Source organism: Thalia democratica, unplaced genomic scaffold, assembly GCF_965202585.1.
Source record: "Thalia democratica unplaced genomic scaffold, ktThaDemo2.hap1.1 HAP1_SCAFFOLD_535, whole genome shotgun sequence".
NCBI classification, from domain to species: Eukaryota; Metazoa; Chordata; class Thaliacea; order Salpida; family Salpidae; genus Thalia; species Thalia democratica.
Genome location: NW_028139570.1, coordinates 2,054 through 28,765, shown reverse-complemented (window position 1 = coordinate 28,765; position 26,712 = coordinate 2,054). Strand labels below are relative to the sequence as shown.

The 26,712-nt window shown below is 26.9% G+C and overlaps 12 non-coding genes across 12 annotated transcripts; 6 read left to right on the top strand and 6 right to left on the bottom strand.

Moving 5' to 3' along the window:
* Window positions 1–8: 8 nt before the first annotated feature.
* On the bottom strand, window positions 9–91 carry Trnal-uaa (transfer RNA leucine (anticodon UAA)). The gene has a single exon. It is a non-coding gene; the product is annotated as a tRNA-Leu (tRNA).
* A 2,904-nt stretch (window positions 92–2,995) lies between these two features.
* Trnav-aac (transfer RNA valine (anticodon AAC)) lies at window positions 2,996–3,068 on the top strand. Its single transcript has one exon. It is a non-coding gene; the product is annotated as a tRNA-Val (tRNA).
* Window positions 3,069–3,406: 338 nt separating this feature from the next.
* Window positions 3,407–3,489, top strand: Trnal-uaa (transfer RNA leucine (anticodon UAA)). The gene has a single exon. It is a non-coding gene; the product is annotated as a tRNA-Leu (tRNA).
* Window positions 3,490–6,624: 3,135 nt separating this feature from the next.
* On the top strand, window positions 6,625–6,697 carry Trnaf-gaa (transfer RNA phenylalanine (anticodon GAA)). The gene has a single exon. It is a non-coding gene; the product is annotated as a tRNA-Phe (tRNA).
* Window positions 6,698–14,171: 7,474 nt separating this feature from the next.
* Window positions 14,172–14,244, bottom strand: Trnar-ccu (transfer RNA arginine (anticodon CCU)). Its single transcript has one exon. It is a non-coding gene; the product is annotated as a tRNA-Arg (tRNA).
* Window positions 14,245–14,824: 580 nt separating this feature from the next.
* Window positions 14,825–14,908, bottom strand: Trnal-uaa (transfer RNA leucine (anticodon UAA)). Its single transcript has one exon. It is a non-coding gene; the product is annotated as a tRNA-Leu (tRNA).
* Window positions 14,909–15,246: 338 nt separating this feature from the next.
* Trnav-aac (transfer RNA valine (anticodon AAC)) lies at window positions 15,247–15,319 on the bottom strand. The gene has a single exon. It is a non-coding gene; the product is annotated as a tRNA-Val (tRNA).
* Window positions 15,320–16,811: 1,492 nt separating this feature from the next.
* Window positions 16,812–16,884, top strand: Trnav-aac (transfer RNA valine (anticodon AAC)). The gene has a single exon. It is a non-coding gene; the product is annotated as a tRNA-Val (tRNA).
* A 336-nt stretch (window positions 16,885–17,220) lies between these two features.
* Window positions 17,221–17,302, top strand: Trnal-uaa (transfer RNA leucine (anticodon UAA)). The gene has a single exon. It is a non-coding gene; the product is annotated as a tRNA-Leu (tRNA).
* A 582-nt stretch (window positions 17,303–17,884) lies between these two features.
* Trnar-ccu (transfer RNA arginine (anticodon CCU)) lies at window positions 17,885–17,957 on the top strand. The gene has a single exon. It is a non-coding gene; the product is annotated as a tRNA-Arg (tRNA).
* Window positions 17,958–19,283: 1,326 nt separating this feature from the next.
* On the bottom strand, window positions 19,284–19,355 carry Trnae-cuc (transfer RNA glutamic acid (anticodon CUC)). Its single transcript has one exon. It is a non-coding gene; the product is annotated as a tRNA-Glu (tRNA).
* Window positions 19,356–21,167: 1,812 nt separating this feature from the next.
* Window positions 21,168–21,238, bottom strand: Trnaa-ugc (transfer RNA alanine (anticodon UGC)). The gene has a single exon. It is a non-coding gene; the product is annotated as a tRNA-Ala (tRNA).
* Between the last annotated feature and the right edge of the window lie 5,474 nt (window positions 21,239–26,712).

Below are 26,712 nucleotides of genomic sequence, written 5' to 3'. Positions count from 1 at the left end.
GTAAAAAGTACTGGGTGTGGGGTTCGAACCCACGCGGACAATCGTCCATTGGAACTTAAGTCCAACGCCTTAACCACTCGGCCAACCCAGTTGCCATTACATACTAAACATTAGGTTTATATATATAGTATACCTAGCTTTTATCAATCATAACAACCCGAGCAAAGATACTACATAATTGTTATTGACTAATTTTATTAGCAATGAGAATTAAGTCAAAACTAATGTAGAAACCCAGTTACTGTTCTAGATATTAATAATTTTAATATATACAGTTGTTATGAGTTAAAACACCATTCAAAATTGAAGCTTCGTTAAAAAGTAAATATTTACTTAAAAAGAACGCCCCGTTCCAAAACATAATAACATTATATTACTTTAATTATAATTAAACTTTTTTAAAACTTATATCTTCTTAATTTAAATTAAACTGTTTTCGAGCTGGGAACCTTTCGCGTGTTAGGCGAACGTGATAACCGCTACACTACGGAAACTTGTGATTAAACACGGTTTATTGCGTTTATATACTAGCTGTGCGATTTAGTTTGTTATTAGCTTGTTTTGTATTCAGATAATATTTCACATATTTATTGTAATTTTAGAATCTACATTGCGTCAAACACCTTAAAAACAACGTTTAAAATCACTATTATACTTTTCAACCAAAATTTATTTCAAGCTTCTGCCTACAGCTACTGAGCTTAGTTTAAAAAAATTGTTTTCTTTGATTACTAGGTTAGCAATACTATATATATAAATAGGAATTTTTGAATTATTTAATATTTAAGTTTCGTAATGTTTATTTTTAGTTATTAAAAAATCGGTCAATTTACATGTTTGCCTTGTATAAAGTTGTTCAATTTTATTTCAAGTGACGAATTTTTGTAGCTGTTTGTATAATTATTCTAAGTTTGTCTTTTCATCGACAATTTTTGTAAAACAATATTTTACGTGACGTCATTTATGCAAATTTTTCGTAAAACTTATTAGTTTATAAATATATCAGTTTAATATTTTACCAATTACTAGGAGTCTAAATGTCATAAAAACAACTATTTTTTCAACATCTAGTTTTACAGATTTACTTTTCTTATTTTAGTTAGTATAGTTAATAGAATTATTATAGTTTTGTTTAGAAAATTTACAAATTTAATCAATTTGTAAGTGTCAAAAAATATATATATATGTTCAAGTTTTCAACGACACTAAATTAGTTAAAGTTTTTCAACAACAAATTTTACAGATTTACTTTGTTTATTTTAGTTAGTACTATATTAAGTTTTTGTACTATATTAAGTTTATGGAACATATATATATTTTTTGAAACTTACAAATTGATTAATTTTGTAAATTTTCTAAAAAAAACTATAATAATTCTATTAACTATACTAACTAAAATAAGAAAAGTGTATCTGTAAAACTAGATGTTGAAAAAATAGTTGTTTTTATGACATTTAGACTCCTAGTAATTGGTAAAATATTAAACCGATTTATTTACAAACTAATAAGTTTTACGAAAAATTTGCATAAATGACGTCACGTAGATATTGTTTTACAAAAATTGTCGATGAAAAGACAAAATTCAAATAATTATACAAATAGTTACAAAAATATGTCACTTGAAATAAATTTGAACAACTTTATACAAGGCAAACATGTAAATTGACCGATTTTTTAATATCTAAAAATAAACATTACGAAGCATAAATATTGAATAATTCAAAAATTCCTATTTATATATATATATATATATATTGCTAACCTAGTAATCAAAGAAAACAATTTTTTTAAACTAAGCTCAGTAACTGTAGGCAGAAGCTTAAAATAAATTTTGGTTGAAAAGTATAATAGTGATTTTAAACGTTGTTTTTAAGGTGTTTGACGCAATGTAGATTCTAAAATTACAATAAATATGTGAAATATTATCTGAATACACTCGTGGCTCACTCTGCCCAAGACCTGCAGACACTGCTGAATCAGTTTTCTTCGGCATGCCCGGATTTCGGCCTTACTATAAGCCTTAAGAAGACTAAAATTCTAAGTCAAGGAATAAATATTTTACCATCAATAAGATCAATTGTAAGGATATCGAGAATGTAGATAACTTTGTATACCTTGGCTCAAATGTTGCGTCAAACGCATCATTGGACAAAGAAATAAATAGTCGCATTGGCAAAGCATCAGGCACTTTCGCTCGCTTGACTGCAAGAGTTTGGGATAACCAAAAGCTAAGCATTCGAACAAAGGCTAACGTTTACCGTTCCTGTGTCTGCAGTACTCTGCTTTACGGTAGCGAGACATGGACGTTACCTAGCGTACAGGAGAAAAAAATCAATACCTTCCACCTACGATGCCTTCGTCGCATCCTTGGAATTACATGGCAGCAAAAGATCACCAATGAGGAAGTATTGAGACGTACTGGTCTTACCACTATGTACTTTACCCTCAGTCAGCGCAAGCTTCGCTGGCTCGGTCATATCCTGAGAATGAATACTGAGCGGATCCCAAAGTTTCTATTGTATGGCGAGTTGGTCGTTGGCAAACGAAACCGAGGACGTCCAAAATTACGTTTTAAGGATGTATGCAAGCGCGTCCTAAAAAGCTTGAACATTGGAACTGATGATTGGGAGTTGCTTGCAAATGACCGTGCCAAATGGAGATCAACTATACACAAAAGACTGCAAAAAAGAGAAAAGGAATATTCTAGAAAAACGAAGAAGAAGATTAAGAAATAAGAAGCAGAATGAATTTAATTGTTTTTTTTGTGTGTTTGTGTTTTGTTTATTGCATCACTGTGTATGTTTTTTTTTTTAAACATGTAATTTTTTTATTTTTTTCTCTGTGCACAACACGCATAGCCGATCTCGGCTGATAGCGGGCCTTATTATTATTATTATTATTATTATTATTATTATTATCTGAATACAAAACAAGCTAATAACAAACTAAATCGCACAGCTAGTATATAAACGCAATAAACCGTGTTTGATCACAATTTTCCGTAGTGTAGCGGTTATCACGTTCGCCTAACACGCGAAAGGTCCCCGGTTCGAGCCCGGGCGGAAACAATTTTATTTATATTAAGAACATATAAGTTTTAAAAAAGTTTAATTTTAATTAAAGTAATATAATGTTATTATGTTTTGGAACGGGGCGTTCTTTTTAAGTAAATATTTACTTTTTAACGAAGCTTCAATTTTGAATGGTGTTTTAACTCATAACAACTGTATATATTAAAATTATTAATATCTAGAACAGTAACTGGGTTTCTACATTAGTTTTGACTTAATTCTCATTGCTAATAAAATTAGTCAATAACAATTATGTAGTATCTTCTTCGGGTTGTTATGATTGATAAAAGCTAGGTATACTATATATATAAACCTAATGTTTAGTTAAGAGAGCAACTGGGTTGGCCGAGTGGTTAAGGCGTTGATCTTAAGTTCCAATGGACGATTGTCCGCGTGGGTTCGAACCCCACACCCAGTACTTTTTACAAGTATATATTATTAAAAACTTTAACTAATGAGGGTTTAGTCAAGAAATAGTTAGTATACTTAGTTTTGATTTTTCAATTAAAGATTAGTTTATAAATACATATTTGTATAAACTTATAGTTTTTATGGTTAATTAACAAAACTTTAAACTTGATGTACTAACTAAAAGCTTTATAACATATTTTGTATTTTAAACTTGTTATAAGAGCGTTCTAAAGAAAAAACTAAATATTTTTTTACAATTTGAATTAGTATTTAAAACTTATTAGTGTTTTAAATTAAACAAAGCATTTAAAAAATTGTAGAACATCGAATGGACACGTAAATATAAAAAAAAACTTTTTTTAAATCATATGAATAAGCTCATAAAACACTTAACATATTTAGTTCTCAACGTATTTAATAAATACAGTAACTGTGTAAGTAATTTCGCGTGGTAATCAAAAACTGTGGTTTTAGTAATTTTTTTTTTGCGCATTGAATTTATCGTTTTTCAGTTATCACGAAAACCTCACAAATCTCAAAGCAATCCTCACCTACCTTCAAATGAACCATTGAGTCCAAAAGTTCCTTTTGAATCAATTCTTTGTGATTATTTTCAGTTCAAAAGGTGGTATAATGTTGTAGCTGCCGACAGACTTTCAGGCTAGACAGAACAACAAAGAATCGTGTTTTTCTAATAAACTATTTAAAAGCCCTTTATGTGGGCTCTGTAGAAGGTGTTTAATTTTGAATATTAACTTTGTTTTATATATATACTTTGACCTATGTTTTAAAATATTATCACAATAAACAAACAGTAGATCTGTTCTGTTTAACAAAATAGTGAAACAACTGTATTTGTAAAACGTTGTGTTTTATTAATATATATGTATATACAACTTTTCGAAACTTTTCAAAATGTACAAAAACTTAAATCAGTAACATAACTAAAATCAGTGTATTTTTCAAAATTAACTTGTTGCACAAAAACCTTCATTATTACTATGTCACAATACTTATAAAAGTTTTAAATTTCTGTTAAACATTGTTAATAAACTTTAGCTTTACTGAGGAATATATGTGATAACATATCTCATATTTGAAACGGTCGTATAAATCTACTGTTTATTACATAATCAAATAAATATATAAATATAATTATAAAAAATAAATATTAATTTTTTTTGAAGTGTTTTGATTCGGTAAACATAAGATAAACAATTACCACTAATTGAAAAACTTTTTTCTCAAGTTTGCAGTTATATAAATGATTTACGTTTTTTGTTTTTACATAACGATTAGTGTTGTCTACAAATTTTTTTTATACCGTTTTGCAATATAGCTTCTAATTTTTATAACTTTAATACTTTAAGAAATGTTCATAAGAAATCAAGTTTTAGCAATTAAAGAAATATTCATAAAAAGAGTACAGTTTAAATCACTTTGATGATCAATTTTCAAAAAACGGCTTGACTTTATTTTGTATTACCGCGAACGCTAATTTTATAACCTTTTGCAATTATTTGTTGTTATGACGATTGACGTTATAAAGTAGTTTGTTAAAAAAAAAAGTTTTACAATAAAAACTATATTATGTTTGATACATTGAATAAGATTTGTTTAAGCACTGACGAGCTCTTTGACCGAAACTTAGTTTGTAGAATAAATTCTTGAAAGAATAAATTCATTATTTCTCCTCTAGTAGATGAGATCTCTTTATTTGTTTTCTTAAAACCAAAGCATATAATAAAAAGTATAAACTGCAATATGCATTTATAAAGTTCTAAAATAAAACCATTCAAATATAAAAGTCTGCATGTATTACATCAGTTTTATGACGTAATAATGCAAACTATAGCAATATAAACGCTACGAATCGGAAGTAGTCAGATGGGGGTGTAGCTCAGATGGTAGAGCGCTCGCTTAGCATGCGAGAGGTACCGGGATCGACGCATCTCCAGACCATCCTTTGTCAGTTGAACTTTACTAAATGTAATACATAATAAGTAGCGTAAGCTAATTAGTTTCAAATATTTTCCATTGTTTACCAAGCAATTTTTGCGTTATTTAAGGTTTACGCAACAGTTTAGCACTAAAGTAGAAAAGCAAAAGAATTTCTACTACGTGCACTAGCTTTGTTTTTATCAAAAATTTAGATTTAATATAAAAACAGTATTTAGTTAGTAGCATAACAAAACCATACGATTTTCATTTAAGCTGTAGCAAGTCTATACAAAAGAAGATATCAATTTAATACTTACATCATGTTTTTAAGAACTTAATCGGTTTTAAACGAGTTCAATAAAATTTTTAATACTTCTGGGTAACTTAGTTTAAACATTATTTAGTTATAAAAGGCTAAGTTTAGAAAAGTAAAACGTAATATATAGTATCAAAAATTATTTAGTAATTTCAAAAGCGTTTTATTAACTTTAAACATCATTTGTTTAAGTCAAACATGAATTAGTAAAGTCAAACAATATTTAGAAAAAGTCAAATATTATATGGTAAAGTCAAACTTCATTTAGTCAAGTCAAAAATGTTTGTTAAGTTTGAACACAATTTAGTTAAGTCAAACATATTTTACTTAAGTCAAACATGATTTATTTAAACAATATTTCAATCAAAACGAATGTAAAATAAATTCAATAAAATTGAAACATTGATAAATTACGCACCTTAAACCAGACTAAAGTTCGTTACTTAAAGTTTTAGGAATTATCGTATATATTATAATTGTATATAAATATATATTTATTTTGAATTAGAGCTTATAGAAACATTTTTCGTTAGTAAGGTCTGTTATAGTTGTTTTTTTCAAAAAGAGTTGAGTTTTTTGATTATTAAAAGTGTTTACATCATATCTTCATTCATTTCGTTACTTTTTTATAAATTCTTTTTTGCTTTAACTTTTTTTTGAGATTTAGTGCGTACCTTACGTGGGTGCGTAGCTCTTAAAGTTCATACTTAAATGATGTCCTTGCTGTGTTTATACTTTGAAAATAAACAAATTTTCTGCAAAATATAGGCAATAAAGTAAAGTGAACACGTTTTATAGCTGAAATGAAAGTTAAAAATATTGGTGGATATCAGCACTTGAAGTTAAATAAAGTATATAGACGCTGAAAAATTATTTTGACCACAAGCCTCGATAGCTCAGTCGGGGGAGCGTCAAACTGAATATCTGAAAGTCCCTGGTTCAATCCCGGGTCGAGGCAATTCTTTTTCTTAAGAAATAAAAACTGCTTAGATTTTATTTTTTTACGGTTTATTTAATTTTTCAAATAATACTGCGTTGTAAAAAAATACTTCTTTTGTGTTATGGTTTAATAATTGTAATCTATGTTAAAATAATTAAAGTATGCTTTATTCATCACAGTATTAATTTTTCAAGTCTAGTTTAACAGAGCATTTAGTTTGTTTTAAACTATAGCTTTTTATAAGTAGTAAAATAAAAGTTCAATTACAACTGAAATAATTTTGCTTGAGTTTTTAATCAAAAATACTAAATAAATACTTTCTAATTGTATAAAAAGTTTTATACTAGTATTTGTCTAAGATTTTAAACTACTTTTTCTGAATATAAAACTGTTACAAAAATTATTGAAAAAAATTATACATAAATAAATTTTTTAAGGGAAGACTAATTTTTAAATATAGTATATGTAAAGAGTTCGTAAATTTTATTATCAAAAATTTTGAAGCACTTTGATAGTATATTAAAAGCACAATTATTATTAGTTTTTTTTTGCTATTTTTTTTTAATTGACAAACTTTTATTTGTAAATATTTAAAAAAAATAGTTTTTTGATTTCTAAAATGTTTTATAACTAACTTCATAGAAATATATACATTAATGTTTTATTTTTACATACAATTTTAATACCACTAAAGCGTAATAAAATGCTTGAAGTTAAAAACTAATAAAACGCAATTAGACGTATGTATTTTAATATTTAACTAATTACGCGTACATGAGGTTAAGTTACATAAACACGTTCTAATTTACAGTACGTACGCTGACATAAACGTTTATAAACACAATATAACGTAATCGTTCACAATATTATATGGTCTAGTGGTGAAGATTCCTGGCATTTACCCAGACGACCCGGGTTCGATTCCCGGTGTAGAAACATTTGTTTTAAACATAATAAAGCTAGTTATTGGTTTGTAGAAATCTTTGTCAATAATCTGCTTTGTCATCTTGTTTATTATAAATAAAATTTAACAAATATTTATACATTAAATGTAAATAGCGATTTAAATATATTTAAATAATACTTTTTAAAAAAGCTCTTTACATCCAAGTAAATTGAGCATTCTTTCTTAGTTAAGGCAAATAACTATACATTGAATGTAATAAATAAACGAATTTATATATCTAAATAAACGTTAACCTTAAATCAATTTCGTTAAAAATATACTTAATAAAATGTTTTACCAATGCAAAACATAAAATAAACTTAATTAAAAAAAATATTAGGTAATTACAGACGAGAATATTATACTGTTATTATGGTATAGTTTTAAAAGTGGTGTAGTTTTGCTCACTACTCTAGTTGTAAAAGTTATTAGAAAACTAGATTTTAGATCTATAAACCTGAATCGTTGAAAAACAAATGATTGCTTTTATTTCATAATTATAAACTATATTTGAATTAATACTTTATTAAGTATAGTTTACTTCATATGAATTAATAACTTCTGTAAAGCTGTAAAAATTACTTTTTTTAATTGAAAAACACTAAAATTTTCCTTTTCTTTAAGATATTTAAATTTACAACCAAGTATACGATGTTTAAGGTGTGAGAGTGGCTATAAAGGCAATATGCAATTACAAACACAAACTAAGTAAAATTAAATCATTGTTAACAGTTTTGCTTTAGGCAACGCTGGGGAAATGAGTATATACCATTATAAATAATTGTGATGGAAGGGAAAACAGCTCAGTGGTAGAGCAATCGACTGCAGATCGATAGGTCCTTGGCTCAAATCCGAGTGTCCCCTCGTTTTTTATCGGTTTTTGAAATAAAGTATTTTTTTTTATGTCGAGTAATTGATCCTGATGTTAAATAATTTTACTTGGTGCTGAATATTTATACTTGATTTTAAATAATTTTGCTTGATGTCGAATAACTTTGCTTGAAGTTGAATTATTATGCTTGCTGTCAAATGCTTACGTTTTTAAGAGAATAATTCTGCTTGATTTCAATTAATTATGCTTGATAATAAATTTCAATGCTTGATATTAAATTTCATACTGGATTTACAATAAATTATTATGCTTGATCAGTGGCGTTGCGTGGTATTTTTCTATGTGGTGCAGAAAAAAAAAATCGAGTTGCCAGTGCTCGAATCGCCTCTGCTCGAATTGCCAGTGATCGATTTGCCCCTACTTTAGCTGTCCCTGCTCGAGTTGCTTCTGCTCGAGTCGCCTCTGCTCGAGTTGCTTCCGCTCGAGTTGATTCTGCTCGAATAGCCTCTGCTTGTGTTGTTTCTGCTCAAATTACCTGTGCTCAAGTTGCTGGTGATCGAGTTGCCTTTGCTCGAGTCGCCCCTGCTCTGCTTCGGTTTGTTTTCATTTTTTGTTTACAATAGCTTATTGAATGATACTTAAGTTTGTACTGTTTTAGGGAATTTTCAACTTAGCTTACTTACCGCAAGATATTGATATTGCGGTTATTCTTGAAGAAATTTTGCCTTTTTGAATTTATTTGCGGCAGTCATCTAAGAGACTGTGGTTTGTGTTTTTATTGATTTTTCTACCTTTATTCTAACAGTAGAAAAGTACAAGCTTAATCAATTGTTTTGATTCTAGAAAATTTAAAACAAGTTATTTTCATTTACAAAATAAACTTTTGTAATTCACACCACACTACTCTTCTGTTCATAAAAACATTACTAAGTTATTGTGTTAGTTAAAAAAGTTATCATACAACTTTTGAATAACAATATTAATTCAGAAAAATGAGCATTGAAAAATATTTGCATGAATTATTTAAAATTTAGTGAAATAAATACTAGGCTGTATGATTTTGAAATGTTTGTTTTGTGCATAAATACCATTCTTGGTAAAAAGTGCTGTAACTAGGATTCAAACCTGGGTTGTCACGGCCACAACATGAAGTACAATAAATTTACAAAAATCTTCCTACATAGGGAATCGAACCGGCACCGCGTAATTGCAAGCAGGAATCCTAACCACTAGACCATGTACGACTTTTAGATAAAACTTTTAAGGCGTTTATATTCTATAATTTTATGCATCATGACGTAGTAATAAACTTCATTGCAGTAAAGCAAATGTGTCTATTCGATTTTTTTATGCACTAAAAATATCAAAAAATTTATTGACGATTTGAAATAAATGGGAGCCGATCATTTCTAACCCGCTATCATTTCTAACCCGATCACTTCTAACCCGATCAATTCTAAACCGATCACTTCTAACCCGATCACTTCTAACCCGATCACTTCTAACCCGATCACTTCTAACCTGATCACTTCTAACCTGATCACTTCTAACCCGATCACTTCTAACCCGATCACTTCTAACCCGATCATTTCTAACCCGATCACTTCTAACCCGATCACTTCTAACCCGATCACTTCTAACCCGATCACTTCTAACCCGATCATTTCTAACCCAATCACTTCTAACCCGATCACTTCTAACCCGATCACTTCTAACCCGATCATTTTTAATCTGATCATTTCTAACCCGATCACTTCTAACCCGATCTTTTCTAACAAGATCATTTCTAACCCAATCACTTCTAACCAAATTAAACCCGATCATTTCTAACCCGATCATTTCTAACCCGATCGTTTCTAACCCATTTTATTTATGCTATGTTTTTATTTTTTAATCAGGATTTCATGCAAAAACAAACTAGTCTTAATGAAGTTCTTAAAATAACAATAAAAAATTAAACTTTTAGTTACTTTAAAACATAATGATTTTGCTGTGTAACATAAATTATTTTAAATATAAATTTTAATTTTAGTATTAACTTAACATAATCTTAATATATTTTTATTACCTCATTTTTTGATTTTTTATCCTATACATAATTTTAGTTTTTTTCTATTATTATTTATTTTTTTTTCAATACACTTTAAGAGACGTTTTTCGTTAATCATATACAATTTACTAAATTGTTTACTTTGAAGTATTTTGAACTCTTCTTTGTAGGATTTTAAAAAAAGCAGTGATAATTATATTTTAGTTGGATCTTATTGTAATTGACGTGACTACAATAGTTTTAACATAAGCAAATTTTAAAATTAAACTCTTACAATTGTAATATCCAGATACAAAAACTTTTATATTACGGTTTAAAAACTACATTGAAAGTCTGACGTAAAATTTTTATTATTGCTTACTAATGTATTAACCTTTTATAGTATGGTAGTTTTAAGTTTCATTTTTATAACTTATACAAATTGCTATGCAACTTGCATAGGCCTATTAAGATAATGGAATTCAAACAAACATTAGGAGAAGTTAAAAAATTATTTTATATTAAGTGGAAAAGCATGGTTTTTAATAGAAACTAGCTATTAAAACACTAAAGTTATATAACTAAACCGCAAAAGTTGTTATGTCGATTGTCCGTCTTGATTTCAATTCATTAATAAATTCCTACTTTGTTTTAGAACAAAAAATATGTTTAACACTAATAGTTAAACAGGCAAGTTTATTTTTATAACAAGTTCGAGGGTAATTAAATCTCGCCTATGTTTTAATTGCGACTTAAATTAGTACTTTAATTGACAAACATTTCTTTAAAATTACTTTATTATGAGCAGTTGAAATAACGTAAGTAAAAACAAAATAAGTATTAAAAAAAAAACATTTTTAAATAAAACAATAAATTAATTATAGTTAAATTAAGTATAATTAGGAGCAGAAATTTAAAAAAACTCCGTTAAGTTCTTTGTTTCTTTTAATCAAATATTTTTCCAGACGATTATTACACAAAGCATATTTATTTTTTATTCATTACAGTAAAGCCAGCTTGCAGTCTATTGACTTTATTCTCGGTGGTTTTTTGCACCTATAAATTTATATAGATATGATGAGTTTTTTCTTTATTAAAAGTTTAAACCTATATAATAGGTTTCACAATACAAACTGGTTTTATTATTTTGTTATAAGTTTTTAAGTTATATAGTTTAATCTAATAATTAATATTTACATTTCATATTTAATGATCGCTATGTAATCTATAAGTTTTTGTGTCTTTGAAAAACTGTAAAACAATACTTTTTAAAAGATATCAAGAAAATTATTTTAGAAATATCTATTATTAATCGTGTTTTTGCAATTTTAACTTTTTATGAAAAATGTAAATTTATTTTGCCCTACATAAGTTTTATTTCAAAAGAAAAAGAAAAAATGCGTAATAATAAGTTTTCGACACTAAACTTTCATAGTTAAGTTTATTATAATTAATTAAACTTAATTACATTTAATTTTTATTTACAATTTACCAGTTGATTTAAGAATTAAAATTAAATTAAAGTTCGAGTTAATGACAAGTTCTAAGTATTTAAAAAACCTTCTACCTCTACTTTTGGCTTTGTATTAAACAGTATACACTTTCGTTTAAAAATTTAGAATTTAATGATATTAATTTTAAATAAAACCACCATTACAATTACTAAATTTTATTAACTGTATTATTTAAAGTTTCATAAACGCTGATATTAATATTTTTAAAAAGTTGTATTTCGTATAAATACTCCCTGAATTTAAAGGCAAATTGACAATCTGGTTTCTACACTTAAAAATATATATTAACCATATAGAATCATTTCAAAAGAATAAACATAATAGACTTTAACAGCTGCGATACTCAATATATTCCTTACATTGACGACTATCAAAACTTAATATTTAATCTTTAGAATACAAAATACTTATATTTTCCTAATGCTTTTTAAATAATTAACTACACTTAATTATAATCCAATTTTAAGCCTTAGTGTCAAAACAATAAACGAACCAATTAATATCAACAATTAGATTTTAAACAAAAGCTATCTTTTTAATTATTGTAAGTTTATTGTCATACGAAGGACCCAGGCATCAAAACCTAGGCCACTTATACAGAAAGACATACAACAAAAAGACAAAAATAAACCAAAATTGTACATTAAAAATGAAAAAAACTGAGTTCAACTAATTAAAGTTTAAAAATTAACATAAAAACACAAAAATTATAACACAAAATTTATAATTTCGGTGCTTCCGAAAAGAGAACAACAATATCCTACTTCAACTTCACCCGAACAAATGGTTTTACTCCAAAACTAGTTTCACTTTCATTCGAACAACTGGCTTCACATTATTTCAACAACTGGTTCAGCCTTTATTTGAGTAGCTGGTTTAACTTTTATCCATACAACTTGTTTCACTTTTATTCGTATAACTAGAACATTAGGTTTTATTTTAAACAAAATAAACTAAACATCTAAATAAAACAATTTTGTTGAGATAATTTTGTTTTTATAACAAATCCTTATCTTAAATAAACAATAAAATAATATATTAATACAGATCGGCTAAATAAATATCGGGTTAGATATGATCGGGTTAGAAACGATCGGGTTAAAAATGATCGGGTTAGATATGATCGGGTTAGAAATGATCGGGTTAAAAATGATCGGGTTTAATTGGGTTAGAAGTGATTGGGTTAGAAATGATCTTGTTAGAAATGATCGGGTTAGAAGTGATCGGATTGAAATGATCGAGTTAGAAAAGATCGGGTTAGAATTGATCGGGTTAGAAATGATCGTGTTAGAAGTGATTGAGTTAGAAGTGATCGGGTTAGAAATGATCGGGTTAGAAATGATCGGGTTAGAAATGATCGGGTTAGAAACGATTGGGTTAGAAGTGATCGGGTTAGAAGTGATCGGGTTAGAAGTGATCGGGTTAGAAATGATCGGGTTAGAAGTGATCGGGTTAGAAGTAATCGGGTTAGAAGTGATCGGGTTAGAAGGGATCGAGTTAGAAGTGATCGGGTTAGAAATGATCGGGTTAGAAGTGATCGGGTTAGAAATGATCAGGTTAGAAATGATAGCGAGTTAGAAATGATAGTAAACCGAAATAAATAGCTTGCTTTCTATAAATCTGACCCTCAAAAGACACAGAAACTTTTTAATTAAAAAAAAGTACTGGTTTTACCCTATTTATCCTTTTGGCTGGTTTGTATCAATAACAAATTAAAAGCTCTAGTTTTATTAAATAGCTAGAATAGTATTAGTTTTATAACGTATATAAAACACAGTGGTCAAACTAATTCAACTAATAATAAACTATTTCATTGATACAACTTGTAGACTTACCCTTATGATTATAGAAATTATAACACATAACAACATTATGGTTTATTAAGTTGGTTAAAATTCAAATATTATAAATTTGATTTTAATTTTTTATTTTAAAAACAAACTACTTAGGTTTTCCGCAGAAATAATAGGTTAGGGTTAGAAAACCCACGGCATATACTAGCGAGGCAGTGACACACCCAGCCGTAGACCAACACTCTTCGCACATAGCAGGTTATCGTGTGGACGATATGGTGACCCGAACGTGAAAGATAATATATTAAAAATATATTTAGGTATCAAAATAATTTAAGCTGATATTATACCTCTGAAAAGTATAAAAATTATATTAAAAGACCACGCCGGGACTCGAACCCGGAATCTTCTGATTAGGAGTCAGACGCCTTATCCATTGGGCCACGCAGTCGCTTGTTAAGATGCTGTTTATTGCGCTTTCAAAACTTGTTTTTAGTTGTTTTACTAGCTATCTTGTTGATAACTGAAAAACGATAAATTCAATGCGCAAAAAAAAAAATTACTAAAACCACAGTTTTTGATTACTACGCGAAATTACTTACACAGTTACTGTATTTATTCAGTACGTTGAGAACTAAATATGTTAAGTATTTTATGAACTTATTCATATGATTTAAAAAAGGTTGTTTTAATATTTACATGTCCATTCGATGTTTTACATACGATTATTTAAACGCTTTATTTAATTTAAAACACTAATAAGTTTTAAATACTAATTCAAATTCTAAAAAAATATTTAGTTTTTTCTTTAGAACGCTCTTATAACAAGTTTAAAATACAAAATATGTTATAAAGCTTTTAGTTAGTACATCAAGTTTAAAGTTTTGGTAATTAACCATAAAAACTATAAGTTTATACAAACATGTATTTATAAACTAATCTTTAATTGAAAGATCAAACTAAGTATACTAACTATTTCTTGACTAAACCCTTATTAGTTAAAGTTTTTAATAATATATACTTGTAAAAAGTACTGGGTGTGGGGTTCGAACCCACGCGGACAATCGTCCATTGGAAACTTAAGTCCAACGCCTTAACCACTCGGCCAACCCAGTTGCTCTCTTAACTAAACATTAGGTTTATATATATAGTATACCTAGCTTTTATCAATCATAACAACCCGAAGAAGATACTACATATTTGTTAATGACTAATTTTATTAGCAATGAGAATTAAGTCAAAACTAATGTAGAAACCCAGTTACTGTTCTAGATATTAATAATTTTAAAATATACAGTTGTTATGAGTTAAAACACCATTCAAAATTGAAGCTTGGTTAAAAAGTAAATATTTACTTAAAAAGAACGCCCCGTTCCAAAACATATTAACATTATATTACTTTAATTAAATTTAAACTTTTTAAAAACTTATATCTTCTTAATATAAATAAAATTGTTTCCGCCCGAGCTCGAACCGGGGACCTTTCGCGTGTTAGGCGAACGTGATAACCGCTACACTACGGAAACTTGTGATTAAACACGGTTTATTGCGTTTATATACTAGCTGTGCGATTTAGTTTGTTATTAGCTTGTTTTGTATTCAGATAATATTTCACATATTTATTGTAATTTTAGAATCTACATTGCGTCAAACACCTTAAAAACAACGTTTAAAATCACTATTATACTTTTCAACCAAAATTTATTTCAAGCTTCTGCCTACAGTTACTGAGCTTAGTTTAAAAAAATTGTTTCTTTGATTACTAGGTTAGCAATATATATATAAATAGGAATTTTTGAATTATTTAATATTTATGTTTCGTAATGTTTATTTTTAGATATTAAAAAATCGGTCAATTTACATGTTTGCCTTGTATAAAGTTGTTCAATTTTATTTCAAGTGACGTATTTTTGTAACGATTTGTATAATTATTTGAATTTTGTCTTTTCATCGACAATTTTTGTAAAACAATATCTACGTGACGTCATTTATGGAAATTTTTCGTAAAACTTATTAGTTTGTAAATAAATCGGTTTAATATTTAACCAATTACTAGGAGTCTAAATGTCATAAAAACAACTATTTTTTCAACATCTAGTTTTACAGATTTACTTTTCTTATTTTAGTTAGTATAGTTAATAGAATTATTATAGTTTTTGTTTAGAAAATTTACGAAATTAATCAATTTGTAAGTTCAAAAAAAAATATATGTTTAAGTTTTCACCAACACTAAATTAGTTAAAGTTTTTCAACAACAAACTTTACAGATTTACTTTGTTTATTTTAGTTAGTACTATATTAAGTTTTTGTACTATATTAAGTTTATGGAACATATATATTTTTTTTGACACTTACAAATTGATTAACTTTGTAAATTTTCTAAACAAAACTATAATAATTCTATTAACTATACTAACTAAAATAAGAAAAGTAAATCTGTAAAATTATATGTTGAAAAAATAGTTGTTTTTATGACATTTAGGCTCCTAGTAATTGGTAAAATATTAAACCGATATATTTATAAACTAATAAGTTTTACGAAAAATTTCCATAAATGACGTCACGTAAATATCGTTTTACAAAAATTGTCGATGAAAGACAAAATTAAAATAATTATACAAATCGTTACAAAAATACGTCACTTGAAATAAAATTGAACAACTTTATACAAGGCAAACATGTAAATTGACCGATTTTTTAATATCTAAAAATAAACATTACGAAACATAAATATTAAATAATTCAAAAAATTCCTATTTATATATATATTGCTAACCTAGTAATCAAAGAAAACAATTTTTTTAAACTAAGCTCAGTAACTGCAGGCAGAAGCTTGAAATAAATTTTGGTTGAAAAGTATAATAGTGATTTTAAACGTTGTTTTTAAGGTGTTTGACGCAATGTAGATTCTAAAATTACAATAAATATGTGAAATATTATCTGAATACAAAACAAGCTAATAACAAATTTAATCTCACAGCTAGTATATAAACGCAATAAAACCGTGTTTAATCACAAGTTTCCGTAGTGTAGCGGTTATCACGTTCGCCTAACACGCGAAAGGTCCCCGGTTCGAGCTCGGGCGGAAACAATTTTATTTATATTAAGAAGATATAAGTTTTAAAAAAGTTTAAATTTAATTAAAGTAATATAATGTTAATATGTTTTGGAACGGGGCGTTCTTTTAAGTAAATATTTACTTTTTAACCAAGCTTCAATTTTGAATGGTGTTTTAACTCATAACAACTGTATATTTTAAAATTATTAATATCTAGAACAGTAACTGGGTTTCTACATTAGTTTTGACTTAATTCTCATTGCTAATAAAATTAGTCAATAACAAATATGTAGTATCTTCTTCGGGTTGTTATGATTGATAAAAGCTAGGTATACTATATATAAAACCTAATGTTTAGTTAAGAGAGCAACTGGGTTGCCGAGTGGTTAAGGCGTTGATCTTAAGTTCCAATGGACGATTGTCCGCGTGGGTTCGAACCCCACACCCAGTACTTTTTACAAGTATATATTATTAAAACTTTAACTAATAAGGGTTTAGTCAAGAAATAGTTAGTATACTTAGTTTTGATCTTTCAATTAAAGACTAGTTTATAAATACATAGTTGTATAAACTTATAGTTTTTATGGTTAATTAACAAAACTTTAAACTTGATGTACTAACTAAAAGCTTTATAACATATTTTGTATTTTAAACTTGTTATAAGAGCGTTCTAAAGAAAAAACTAAATATTTTTTAAAATTTGAATTAGTATTTAAAACTTATTAGTGTTTTAAATTAAATAAAGCGTTTAAATAATCGTATGTAAAACATCGAATGGACACGTAAATATATAAAAAAAAATTTTTTTTATCATATGAATAAGCTCATAAAACACTTAACATATTTAGTTCTCAACGTACTGAATAAATACAGTAGCTGTGTAAAGTAATTTCGCGTGGTAATCAAAAACTGTGGTTTTAGTAATTTTTTTTTTTTGCGCATTGAATTTATCGTTTTTCAGTTATCAACAAGATAGCTAGTAAAACAACTAAGAACAAGTTTTGAAAGCGCAATAAACAGCATCTTAACAAGCGACTGCGTGGCCCAATGGATAAGGCGTCTGACTCCTAATCAGAAGATTCCGGGTTCGAGTCCCGGCGTGGTCTTTCAATATATTTTTTTACTTTTCAGAGGTATAATATCAGCTTAAATTATTTGAATACCTAAATTATATCTTTAATATATTATCTTTCACGTTCGGGTCACCATATCGTCCACACGAGAACCTGCTATGTGCGAAGAGTGTTGGTCTACGGCTGGGTGTGTCACGGCCTCGCTAGTATATGCCGTGGGTTTTCTAACTCTGACCTGTTATTTCTGCGGAAAACCTAAGTAGTTTGTTTTTAAAATAAAGAAATAAAATCAAATTTATAATATTTGAATTTTAACTAACTTAATAAACCATAATGTTGTTATGTGTTATAATTTTCTATAATCATAAGGGTAAGTCTACAAGTTGTATCAATGAAATAGTTTATTATTAGTTGAATTAGTTTGACCACTGTGTTTTATATACGTTAAAAAACTAATACTATTCTAGACATTGAATAAAACTAGAGCTTTTAATTTAATATTGATTTAAAAACTAGCCTAAAGGATAAAAATAATAAAACCAGTATTTTTTCTAATTAAAAAGTTTCTGTTTCTTTGAGGATCAGATATATAGAAAAGCCAACTATTAATTTAAAATCGTTTATAACTTTTTTGATATTTTCTGCACAGAGTTAGAATAAAAGTACTTAAATCAATAAAAATACATTATTTAAAGTAGAAATCGCGTGGAAAGCAAGGTTTAAACTCTAAATAATAAACAAATACATATGAGATGTAATGTACGTTTAAATGCATATGCTTTGTAACAATTTATAAACTAATATTTAAAATTTTAAACTTATATTTTATAAAGCTTTATAAGTTTGTGTTAAGAAAAAAATTATATGTTATTTTGAAAAATAATTGTAAACTAATGTCTAATTTAACTTTACAAACTTATGTTTAGTAAAACTAAATAAATGTGTGTTAAATAGAGTTTTTAAATCTTATTTTAGTAAAACTTTGTAAACTTAAATTTGATATACTTTCGAAACTTATGTTTTATAAAAATATATGTTTTTATTTTTAATTAAGTTTACAATTTTTTTTTAATTAATTTTAGTTTTGTTAAAACTTTTTCAAAATTTTTATACTTAATAACTCTTTATAAACATAGTTTAAAAAAAACTATATAGACTATAATTTAGCAATACTTTATAAGATTATTTTTAATAAACTGCATTTTATTAATGAGAACAGATAAATTTCAAATTTTAAATTTTTCATTTAAAAACTACAAAACATACAACGAATACAAGTAAATAAGTTTAAAAAACTACAACTATAAGTTTTTAATTACTTTTGAGATTACTTTTATACTGAAATATTCAGCAAAAGGTTTCCCAGACCGGGAATCAAACCCGGGCCGTGTGGGTGAGAGCCACGAATCCTAACCACTAGACCACCTGGGAGGACGGTAGAATTGATGAAAATATGTTCATAAAGTTTTAAATTTAGCTTGAGGTTTAACAAGTATATTTCAACCACAGCTTATCAAATTAACTTAAAAACCGGTTGTCATAATCTAAAAGTTTTAAATATTTTCGATATACTTAGAAAAAACTTAATAAATGACTGGTAATATTTTTTTGTAATTAGCGTACTGTACTAAATTTAAGTATACAAGTCTTTTTAAATTAAAAATAGAAATCCATAAGCTTTTATACTTATGTTTTGAAGTACCTACAATCTAAAAAATATTAAAAATAACAAGTTTATTAACACAAATAAAACAACACAAATATACTTTGAAAAAAAAATTTCAATCTACATATAGTAAAACTTTTTAAAGTTAAGTTCATTAAAACTTTAAAATCTTATGTTCAGCAAAATTTAACAAACTTATGTTTAATAACACTTTATAAAGATATGCATATTTTAAAATTTTAATAGATTTATCTTTATACAACTTTTTAGAATTCTGTTTAGAAAAATTTGATAAAATAAATTTAATTAGCATTTTATAAACTTAGTCTGTATAAATTTTTCATAAAATTTCATAAACAAATGTTCAATAAAATGTTTAAACTAATTTTCAAAAACGCTTTATAAACTTATATTTAATGACGCTTTATGAACTTATGTTTAATAAAACTTAAGAAATTTTTTTTTATTAGAAGTTTATTAAATTACTTTAAATCAAAAACTTAACAAATTGTATTTACCTCATTTATAATAGAATTATGTAAAGTTAAGTTTTATAACAGGCAAAACAATTTCTAAGTAAAACTCTTTAACTTGTGTTTGAACAATTTTTAATTTTTTAATCTAAATTTTAAAAATTTTATGTTATTTTAAAATTTACGAACTTTAGTTTAATATAGCTTTTTAAACTAGTATTTAGTAAAATTTAAAAAATTATACCATATGCTTATTGTATTTGTTTTAACCTTAAGTTTTTTAGTTAAACTTAAACATATTAAGTTATTAAATTCAAATATATAAGCACTAAAAAAAACATTTAATTTGTAAATCAAAGGGTAAAATCATTACTACTTGTATACAAAAAATAATCTATTTCTAAATTTCTAAAGCTTATACCTATTTCGTAAATAATAACAAGTTATAGTCTTAAAAAGTTTTTTATTTTGTAATTTAGTTTAAAAAACGAAGATAAAATTTTATTTGATGTTAAAATGTTTTGATAAAGTTAAAAAAATATATAATATAAAAGTAAAATGTGTTTGTAACGCGTTAAAAAAAGTTATACTGTTTATAATTTATAAACACCAATTGCTAATGATTTAAATCTATTATTTTAAACAAATAAAGACTATTTAAATTTCAAGCTGGTTTTTAATATTAAAAAAAATATTATTTTTATATTAATTAAAAAAACTACCGTAAGCAGTTCTTTAAAAAAAGTGATACCTAAGTTTGTTTGAAAAGTTGTTAACAGCTTAAATGCAATCAGTATAAATGTCAAGATATAAAGCTCAAAAGTATTTGATTGTAAAAGAGTACGCTTAAACCAAAGTGATGTTTGTAAGTATGATAGGTTTATATACGCATCAAGTATCCGTTATACAAGTAAAAAACTTTTGGCAACCCTGTATTAAAAAGCTTATAATAAACATGTATTAAAGTTTTAAATTTTATTAAAAATAAGTTATTAAGTAAAACAAAATTTTGTTGAATAAAGAAGTAACTTAAAAATTTCAATATTGAAAATTTAACACAAACTAAAAGTTTGATTTTATAACAAAGTAAATAAACAATAGGCGTGGAGACGCCGGGGATCGAACCCGGACCTCAGACATGCAAAGCATGCGCTCTACTACTGAGCTACGTCCCCACTTGTGAGATTACAGTTTGTTACAACTATGTACTTTTTGTATGTAAAGTTTTTTAATACGTTTTGATAGTAAAGCTGCATCAGTTGTGAATGTTCTCATTTTTGTACGTTTATACAGTGTTTTTAGTCGAGGAAAGTGTAATTTAAAGTAGCCCTCTAGCTTGAATTTGTTTTTTAACAATATGTTAGATCTATTTGAAATTAAAACTGCATTTGTACTAAACTGCTTAGAAACAAAAATGTTTAATAAAAAACTTAGCTTTAACAACAAAAAAATAAGTTTTTCAGTAACAAATTGAGTTTATAAAATCATTTCATGCATTGTATGTAAGTAATCTATAAAAATATGTTTAATTTCACGCACTACTAAGCTAGCATAAATTATAATAAACGCTTTAAAAAATATCAAAGATGCAACTTGAAGCCCTTAGCATTCAAATAAGATATTCATTAGCTTCATGTTCATGTAAAGTAATAAAAGTCTATAAATTAAAAAATAAAAATAAATAAAGATCGATTATAGGTTATTTCCCTTCAATTACTACGTTTTTTTTTAAGATTTAGGTCTTGTTTTATTTTGAAGGTCTACTTGTTGAAGAAATTTGTTATATATGTAGTTTTGAATATTAATATCTGTATCAGTGTTATGATAATGATCAGGCTAAAACTTAAATTTCGATGCAAAATGACTACTTGTTGAAAAAGTAATTGCTTTTTAAAGCTTAATATCTGTTCAAAGGTAATGCTCCCATTATGTGCTATGTCCAATTTTAGAATAACGTTAAGTTCTAAACTATTTTGTTTAAAGTGTTGTTACCTACATGAAAGATTACCTTTTTTACTTTTTAGTAATTGAGATACCTTAGTTTCAACAAAAGTGTTTCCTCCCGGGCTCTAGCCGACTTAACTACGTTATTTAACCACTACACAACGGAAACTTGTGATAATAAGCAGTCTTATGCGTTTATATACTACATGTTAAAATGTTTTTACTAGTCATACGTTTAGTATATGGTAAGCATAGTATTTATCATGATTAATCGTGACTTTGTTAACAAAATTTTGGGTAAACTTTAAAAAAACATAATAAAATTAAATATGTTTATGTCTTTAAAATACTTTAGGATAAGGTATTAACAGAAACTATCGTCATATAAAACTATTAAAAAACAAATTATTTCTAAAAAAATCACAAAAGAAAAAAATTATATAATCAAAACACAAATAAATTAAGTAATATGTATGTAAACTGTTTATTCAACGTTATTTTTTACTATATCTTGTATACGATTAAGTTAATTCTGATTAAGTAATCTGGAAAATAATTTATTTACGTTTTATGTATCAAAAATAATATTAACTTATTTTATGTGAATATAGTTATTACTGTTTTGCATAAGCACATACATTAATTAAAAAGGTTATCATATTTTATATTTTTAAGCTCCTAGTGTACTTTTCTTATAAGTTTTAAAAAATTTACTCTTGATAATACAAACTAGCTACTTATTAGAAATTGATTAAATAAAATTATTTTCTAGTAATTCTTAGTAAAAACTTGTCAGTAACATTTTTTGTGACGTAAAATAATCTTAACTGCAAAAAATTACAAACATTTAACATATTATTGATTTTGTAGAAGAAGTAAATGGAAGTATTTTTAAATTAACTGTAAAAATATAAAGTCGTATAAGTTAAAGTTAATAATGCATATTTTTAAAAAATAATATGTAACTGTTGAAATTATAACACTTCAAGTCTAAATGCTGCAATTACAAAAGAAAAATTTGAATTAACTGGTAAAGCACTGTCTCGAGTAAATAAGTAACTTAATTATGACTGGTTCTAATTAAATATATTTAAAACAGTAACAGAAAATATTATTTCACGCCCGCATTATAATTTTGTTTATACAATCGATTAAATGAGGAAATGTGGGACTGACCGCGTGGCGCAATGGATAAGGCGTCCGGCTGCGAAGCGGAATATTGTAGGACCGAGTCCCATCGGCGCCGTATTTTCATTTAGGTTGTGTTTATCAAGTAATCGTAAAAATAGTTTAAAATGAAAACTTGTTTTGTTTAATAAAAATCAGTTAGTTATAGAAAATTTTCATTTTACAACAAGTAACTAAACGACAGCATTTCTTATCTTTTATAGTTAACTAAAGTTTATTGAACGTTAAAACAGACGCTCAAAATATTTGGTCCTAGGACCTGGTGCACGAAGAACCTTTCGGTTATCAAGCTAATAAATAAAGCTATTAATTTGGATTATAAATATTTTTAAAATTATTCTAATACCATAAGTAGCTTGTAATTCTATAACAACTATTAATTAAGTACTTTTATATTTATTAACATTAGTTTAAAACACCTAAAAAGGTTAATTTTTTGAACAACAATGTACATTTTGAATATAATGAAGCTCATAAAAAATTTATATAAGTTTAAATGTCTTAAAGAAGCTTGTTACCAATGTCAATATTTGAGTCATCATACACCTGTTTATACCAATATCTAATAAATAAAAATAAGGAATAAGCAAAACACTTATTCTTATTGGGAGCGGGTCAGAATGACACAGTGACAAAATGACACGGTCGTCAAATAGACACGTTGCATCACTTTGGCACAGCGACAAAATGACACGGTGCGTCACCTTGGCACGGTGCGTCACTTTGGCACGGAGGGTCACTTTGGCACAGCGACAAAACGATACGTTGCGCCACTTTGGCACAGCGACAAAATGACACGCTGCGTCACTTTGGCACGGTGTGTCACTTTGGCACGGCGACAAAATTACACGGTGCGTCACTTTGGCACGGTGCGTCAGCTTGGAACAGCGACAAAATGACACGGAGCGTCACTTTGACACGGTACGTCATTTTGGCACAGCGACAAAATGACACGGTGCGTCACTTTGGCATGGAGGGTCACTTTAGCACAGCGACAAAATGACACGTTGGTTAATAAGGGAGGGAACGATTTGCTGTGAATCTTCAATCTTCATTGGTATGGACAACGATCTTATTTTTATAGGAAACTTTTCGGTTTCCTGTCTTCTAACCGGTTTTGTGGAATCAGCAACAATAACATTGATTAACTTTAAAAACAAAGACCGCAGGAATTCTTGATTGCGACTTCATAAAATAAAGTGAAACACGTAATGTGTATACCTTCTATTGTCCATCGTACTTATAAACAATATACTCATTTTTAAGCAGTAGCAAGGTGTGCTTAAAAGCTGTGCTTAATAAACGACAAATAATTATTTGTAACAAGCAACGTTCACAAAGATGCAAAAGCAGCAATTTTTTTAACAAAATACGACTGCCAAAATTAAAGGGAATTTATTTTTGATTTCTTTCGAATGGAAAAACTTAAACACAGTTTTGTACTAGAACTTGAAATGAGTAATAAAATTAGAAAATGACTTGCCATTTTACGACTAGAAAGATAAAAACTCATACAAACATATTTTTTAAACTTCAGCAACATTCTGATTTTAAAAATACAATCTACATTTTAGATCAATCATTCAGCACATCAAAACAATAAACTAGTAGATTTAAACACAGAGGAATATTTGTTTTATAAACTAAAACTCAGACGTTATCGAAAACATCTTTTCTGCTGTTGTAATTCTAAATTCTAATGCGGTTCTTATTTTAAGTTTTTATGCTTAAAAAAGTAATACTTGCGCTTTTTTGGCGACTTAATAGATTGCAATTTTGAACTAAAATACTGCGTTCCCTGACGACTTACGCTAGTAGCAACATCTTCAAAAAATCATTGTGCACTTGACTTAAAAGATCGAAATTTTGCACCTCTATGCGACTTGTGTTAGTTGCAACATATATCGTGCACTTGGAAGTAGAAACATAATGCTCTTTCGCAAATAAAATTGTGCACCTAAGCACTAAAAATGCATAGATAAAAGTATAAGTACAAATAACCGAAAATAAATTAGTTTTTTTAGCAAAACATTCCCTACATCAAGCATCTCTTTAAATAAAACTCAAAACCACTACTACACACTTGTAATACAATTGTAGACTTGCTTTAACAAAGTACAATTTTTCTTACTACTATAATAGTAAAACTTTGCAAAATAAAACATTACCGCAATTGATATTGTCAAGATTTAAAACTCGTTAAAAAATTGACTAGTAATTATCTAAATTATTTTCTCGCTGCGTTTTTTAATGGATTAGGCGTCTAATTCCTATTAGAATAAACCTAAAGCTCAGGCAACTTGTGGTCTCCAATATCTCAATACAGATATTGGAGACCACGGATTGCCCATGATAATTAGGTAAATAGCACATCGCTTTCACCAATTACTGCCGAATGCCCATACTTCGAAAATGTTGTCTATTTTATATCAAAAGCAAATAAGATTTTTTTTTACTTTTCCATCAGAAAGAAATTGAATATATAAATGCGCATGAATGGTTGCATAAGACTCTTAATTTTGTCTTAACTGTTCATAATACTATTTTTAACTTTTTCATAAATTTAGGCTCCAGGACTGTTTATTTTAATTATTTGCTTTTAGAAAAGTTTATTATACATTTTCAAACAGAGTTTTAAGTAAACATCCTAACTTATTAAATTTGGAACTGTAGTATTTAAAAGGATTAAATAATGCAATTAAAAATATTTAATATGATTACACATTGTAATTGTAGTTAAGAATATTACAAGTTGCAATTGTTTGTAAAATGTTTGCTACAAGTTTAGACCGTATTTTTAATATTTAACCTTAAAGTGTTGTACCTTTTATAACATTTTTTATTATTGTATATTTTAATACTTTATTAAGTATATTATGAAATTTCAAAAGCTATTTAAAATTCATAAACTATTTGTTAGTTATTTTATGTTAAATCAAGTATTTAAAACCACAAGTTGGAATTAATTGCAACTATGCAACTTTAGTAAATATTTAATTAGTAGTACATACTTTAATTCTTAATTCAAAATTACCTTTAGCTTCAAATTAAAGCAGTACTTTATAGTAGATTGTATTTAATTTAAAAACTAAAAAGGTATAAAAACTAGTCTTTTCTGTTATCACAACAAATAGGTTGTTTATTACGTCCTAAAATTAAGTTATTACGTAGTAGTGTACGATGATTGTAAATTTAAACGCTGCAATTTAATAAATAGTGTGAGCCTGACTAGCTCAATTGGTAGAGCGTTGGAGTTTTCATTCAACGGTCAGGGATTCAAGTCCCCTATCATGCTTCAACTTTATTACTTTTATTAATAATAAAAATCAAGCAATATCAAAATGATTAAATTAATTATCTTTGTTTATAAAAAAAATATATAGTGTAAACAAAATTAATTTAGATACTAACTTATGTACAAAAATTTTTTTTGTGTTATGAGACAGACAATATAAATAAAAACCTTATTAGCTTAATCAAATGCAAACTAGCATTTTTTTTTTGATTTATTAGATTT